Here is a 6111-nt window from a genome sequence, read left to right as displayed (position 1 = left end):
AAAAAAAAAAAAAAAAAGCAAATATCCAATTTTGTAAAATAGTAAAATCAATTTTTTGTTTTGTTTTGAGAGAAGGTCTCTGTGCTCTGTTGCCCAGGTTGGAGTGCAGTGGTGCAATCCAGGCTCACTGCAGCCTCTGCCTCCTGGGCTCAAACTATACTCTTACCTCAGCCTCTGGAATAGCTGGGACTACAGGTGTGCACCACTACAGTGGGCTAATTTTTTTTTTTTTTGAGACCGAGTCTCGCTGTCGCCCGGGCTGGAGTGCAGTGGCCGGATCTCAGCTCACTGCAAGCTCCACCTCCCGGGTTCACGCCATTCTCCTGCCTCAGCCTCCCGAGTAGCTGGGACTACAGGTGCCAGCCACCTCGCCCGGCTAGCTTTTTGTATTTTTTAGTAGAGACGGGGTTTCACCGTGTTAGCCAAGATGGTCTCGAACTCCTGACCTCGTGATCCGCCTGTCTCGGCCTCCCAAAGTGCTGGGATTACAGGCTTGAGCCACCGCGCCCGGCCTAATTTTTGTTTTAAGTTTTTGTAGAGACAGGATCTTGTTATGTTGCCCAGATTGTCTCGAACTCCTAGGCTCAAGCAACTCCCACTCTGGCTTCCCAAAGTGCTGGAACTGTAGGTGTGTACCACCACACCTGGCTATGTGCATAGGATTACTGTAATTAAAAACAGTGTATGCTGGCTGGGCACGGTGGCTCGCGTCTGTAATTCCAGCACTTTGGGAGGCCAAGGTGGGTGGATTACCTGAGGTCAGGAGTTGGAGACCAGGCTGGCCAACATGGCCAAACCCCATCTCTACTAAAAATACAAAAATTAGCTGGGCGTGGTGGCGCATGCCTGTAGTCCCAGCTACTTGGGAGGCTGAGGCAGGAGGATCTCTTGAACCTGAGAGGCAGAGGTTGTAGTGAGCCAAGATTGTGCCACTGCACTCCAGCCTGGAGACAGAGCAAGACACTGTCTAAAAAAAAAAAATCAGGCCGGGCGCGGTGGCTCACGCCTGTAATCCCAGCACTTTGGGAGGCTGAGGCGGGCGGATCACGAGGTCAGGAGATCGAGACCATCCTGGCTAACACGGTGAAACCCCGTCTCTACTAAAAATACAAAAAAAACTAGCCGGGCGTGGTGGCGGGCGCCTGTAGTCCCATCTACTTGGGAGGCTGAGGCAGGAGAATGGTATGAACCCAAGAGGCGGAGCTTGCAGTGAGCTGAGATGGTGCCACTGTACTCCAGCCTGGGTGACAGAGCAAGGCTCCATTTCAAAAAAAAAAAAAAAAAAAAAAAAACAGCTGGGCGTGGTGGCTTACACCTGTAGTCCCAGCACTTTGGGAGGCTGGGGCGAATGGATTGCTTGAGCCCAGTAGTTCAAGACCAGTCTGGGCAACATGGCAAAACCCCATCTCTACAAAAGATAAAAAAATTTAGCCAGGCGTGGTGGTGCATGCCTATGGTTCCAGCTCCTTGGGAGGCTGATGTGGGAGGATCACCTGAGCCTGGGAGGTCAAAGCTGGAGTGAGCTGTGATCATGCCACTGCACTCCAGCCTGGGTGACAGAGTGAGACCCCGTCTCAAAAAAAAAAAAAAAAAAAAAACACTGGGTAACTTCATGGCAATCCAAGCACATGGCACAAAGTATAGCCAGGCCTCATAGGGGCTAGAAATGGGGCTATATACTCTCATTCTTTTTGAATAGCTGCTCCATTATTCTTTTTGATAGATTTCCCCTTGTAAGAAAGTGGAAATATATTTCTAAAATTATTTTTAGAGGTGACATCAGAATCCCTCACAGGAAATCTCCTTGTTTGGAAAAATTATTCAATAAATGCTTGAGGTAGCACCCCTAGGGGTGATGTGGTGAATACTGGAGACATTGAGAAAGCCCACCCTCCATCTTTTCTTTTTTTTCCCATCACAACTCCTACTGCTGTGGGAAAGAATATTAGGCCAAAAGAGCATGACCCAGTTTGGCATTTTCCAAGGTTGGGCTGATCTAAATGAAGTTGGGGGAGATACTCTGGAGACAGGTATGGGAATGCAGCACCACCATCTGGAGAAAAGGGGACTGAATCTTAGCTAGAAAGTGCCACTGAAACAAAGGGGGAGTAGCAAGGGGAGGAGACTGACAGATTATGGGGCCTAGCTCTATGGATTTTATGGCTCCCGAAGGTGTCACTACCTTAGAGTTGGTAGTAAATGACCTAATAATACCTAAATGACCACTAGGCAAGAATAAATGAAATTCATATGTCAATTTTTTGACCATACACCCAACAGAGAGGAAAAATGACCTCAGCCTAACCTATCTCACTTTAGAGAGACTTTTTCAATTAGCAGTAGAACAAGGTGCTATTGAATTGAGTTTAGAAAATCAGATTCGGTTGTATCAATAGAGAAATGTTTTATTATTTTATGTTTTTGTTGCTCTGTCACCCAGGCTGGAGTGCAGTGGTGTGATCATGTGTCACTGTAGCCTCAAACTTCTTGGTTCAAGTGATTTTCCCACCTCAGCCTCCTGAGTAGCTGAGACTACAGATGTGCCACCACACAGGCTAATTTTTATTTTTTGTGGAGATGGGGTCTCACTATGTTGCCCTGGCCTCAAGTGATCCACCAGCCTCAGAATCCCAAAGTGCTGGGATTATAGGCATGAGCCACCTCACTTGGCCATCAAAAGATAAATGTTATTGGTGAAATTAAGACTTTTATGAGAACTATAAGGCTGGGAGCAGGACTCACACCTGGAATCCCAACACTTTGGGAGGCTGAGGCAGGCGGATCACTAGAGGTCAGAAGTTCAAGACCACCCTGGTCAGCATGGTAAAACCCTGGGCATGGTGGCCAGCACCTGTGGTCCCAACTACTCAGGAAGGTGAGGCAGGAGAATCACTTGAACCCGAGAGGTAAAGGTTGCGGACAGCTGAGATAGCATCATTGCACTCAAGCCTGGGCAACCAGAGGGAAACTCTATCTCAAAAAAAAAAAAAAAAAAAAAAAGAATTATAAATAAATGAACTAAATATTTAACTTAAGAAAGTAAGGGGGGCCAGGAGCAGTGGCTCATTCCTATATTCCCAGCACTTTGGGAGGCTGAGGCAGGTGGATCACGAAGTCAGGAGATCAAGACCATCCTGGCTAACATGGTAAAACCCCATCTCTACTAAAAATACAAAAAATTAGCTGCTGTGGTTGTGCCTGGGAGGCTGAGGCAGGAGAATGGTGTGAACCTAGGAGGCGGAGCTTGCAGTGAGCCAAGATGGCGCCACTGCACTCCAGCCTGGACGACAGAGCAAGACTCTGTCTCAAAAAAAAAAAAAAAAAAAAAAATTAAGTGGGGAAAAACAATATAAATCTTCCCGAAAGGAAGGCCGGGCATGGTGACTCATGCCCACGCACTCAATCCCAGCACTTTGGGAGGCCAAGGCCGATGAATCATCTGAGGTCAGGAGTTCGAGACCAGCCTGGCCAACATGGTGAAACCCCGTCTCTACTAAAAATACAAATAATTAGCTGGTGTGCTGGTGTGCGCCTGTAATCCCAGCTACTCAGGAGGCTGAGGCAGGAGAATCACTTGAACCCAGGAGGCAGAGGTTGCAGTGAGACAAGATCACACCACTGCACTCCAGACTGGGCAATAAGAGCGAAAATTCATCTCAAAAAAATAAAAAAAGTTAACATGGAATTGATGAATACAACTAAAAGCTAGGTTCTTTAAAAAGGCAAAAGAAGATAAGACACTGGCAAGATTAAGGAAATTAAAAAGAAAAAATATTTTTTAAAAGTTGAAAATACCAAGGGTTGGGGATAATGTGGAGTAATAGGAACCCTGGTACATTGCTGGTGGGCATGTAAAATAGTGTAGCCAGTTGGTTTGGCAGTTCCACAAAAGTTAAACAAGATGTCCATGTGACCTAGCAATTCTGCTCCTACATACAAGCCCTAAAGAATTAAAAACAGATACTTAAATACTTGTGAATGTTCACGGCAGCACTATTTACAATAGCCAAGAGGTGGAAACAACTCAAATGTTCATCAATGGATGAATGGGTAATTGTGGTCTATACATCCAATGGAAAAGAAATTCAGTGATAAAAAAGAATGAAGTTTATTCAGTGATAAAAAAAGAATGAAGTTCTGACATATGCTACAACATGAATAAACTTTGAGTGAAAGAAGCCGATACAAAAGGTCACACATTGTATAATTCCATTTATATAAAATGTGTAGAATAGGTAGATCCAGAGAAACAGTAGATTAGTGGTAGCCCATGTCTTGTGGGGCGAGAGAAATGTGAAGTGACTGTTAACAGGTGAGGGGTTTCTTTTTGGGGTGACAAAAATAATCTGGAAAAAAAATCTGGAATTAGATAATGGTGATTGTCGCACAATCTTGTGGACACACTAAAAAACACTGAATTGTGCACTTAAATTTACTCTTTTTAAAAAGGGTAAATTTATGGTATATCTCAAATTTTTTAAAATGACAAATATAATAAACAATGTAATTTCAATCAGAATCCCAACAGCATTGTGTTTCGGGGAGAATAGGAAAAGGGGCACTTTGAGGGAGGCCGAGGTGGTAGGATCCGTTGAGCCTAGGAGTTTTGAGACCAGCCTAGGCAACATAGTAAACCCCCACCTCCGCATCCCCTGCCACCCCGGTGTCTAAACAAAAAAAAAGCCAGGTGTGGTGGCGCATGCTTGTAGTCCCAGCTACTTCAGAGGCTGAGGTGGGAGGATCTGGAAACCCGCTGAAGTTCCAAGACATCCCAAAGGTTAGAAACCTTTAGCCTCGGCCGGGTGCGATGGCTCACGCCTGTAATCCCACCACTTCAGGAGGCTGAGGTGGGTGGATCACCTGAGGTCAGCATAGGCCAAACCCCGTCTCTATTAAAAATACAAAACAAGGCCGGGCGCGGTGGCTCAAGCCTGTAATCCCAGCACTTTGGGAGGCCGAGATGGGCGGATCACGAGGTCAGGAGATCGAAACCATCCTGGCTAACACGGTGAAACCCCGTCTCTACTAAAAATACAAAAAACTAGCTGGGCGAGGTGGCGGGCGCCTGTAGTCCCAGCTACTCGGGAGGCTGAGGCAGGAGAATGGCGTGAACCCGGGAGGCGGAGCTTGCAGTGAGCTGAGATCCGGCCACTGCACTCCAGTCTGGGGGCAGAGCGAGACTCTGTCTCAAAAAAAAAAAAAGCAACAAAAAAAAAACAAACAAAAAACAAAAATTAGCTGGGCGTGGTGACGGGCGCCTGTAATCCCAGCTACTTGGGAGGCTGAGGCAGGAGAATCGCTTGAACCCGGGAGGCGGAGAGTGCAGTTAGCCGAGATCACACCATTGCACTCCAGCCTGGGTGACGGAGTGAAACTGGGTCTCAAAAAAAGAAATCTTTAGCCTACTGAATCAACTCATTCAAGGCCTTTCAACTCCTGGCCTCCCGCACTCCAGCCAGCTCAACCGTTAAGTACACAGATCCCAGAAGAGGGTGCTCCATAACCTACGCTTGATCGCTTCTCCAGCACTCTACCGGCTTTTTAGCGTCCCATTCTTAGACGCTCCAGCAAGATGAGCAGCTTATCTTCTTCAACCTTTGCTTAATATACAACTCTATCATACATATTTGCCTGCGTATCTGCCTTGCCACATTGAGAGTACCAGAACGGCAGGGCCTGCGGCTTATTCATCTTTTTATCTTTATATTCCCTGCTTGGTGCACAGAAATGGACCAAACAGAGAAATTCTTCAAATGATTTTTGCAACGAATCCTTTTCCTTTTCCTAAGTAACAGAAACGTGAAACGGGCAAAAGCCGCGGGAAGGCTGTCTGCCCAGGCAGAAACTACGACTCAACACAAACCTAGCGGAATTTGAGGAGAAACCTGTTTAATCTGACTCATGCGTATTGTCTTCTGGTCTCACAACATGCCCACGATAAAGATGGATTCAGCTAGGCCCGATTCCCCATCTATAGTAGGCATAGCAGCCATCTTTCTTAAGGGTAAGGCACAACCCGGAAGATCACACCCTACCTGTTTCAGAAACGCCAGACACCTTTAAATCATCAAGAGTCCAATCGGAATCGACATTTTCACCGGAACCGCTCGG

Source organism: Piliocolobus tephrosceles, chromosome 1 (assembly GCF_002776525.5).
Source record: "Piliocolobus tephrosceles isolate RC106 chromosome 1, ASM277652v3, whole genome shotgun sequence".
Taxonomy (NCBI): Eukaryota; Metazoa; Chordata; class Mammalia; order Primates; family Cercopithecidae; genus Piliocolobus; species Piliocolobus tephrosceles.
This window is presented reverse-complemented; position numbering follows the sequence as displayed.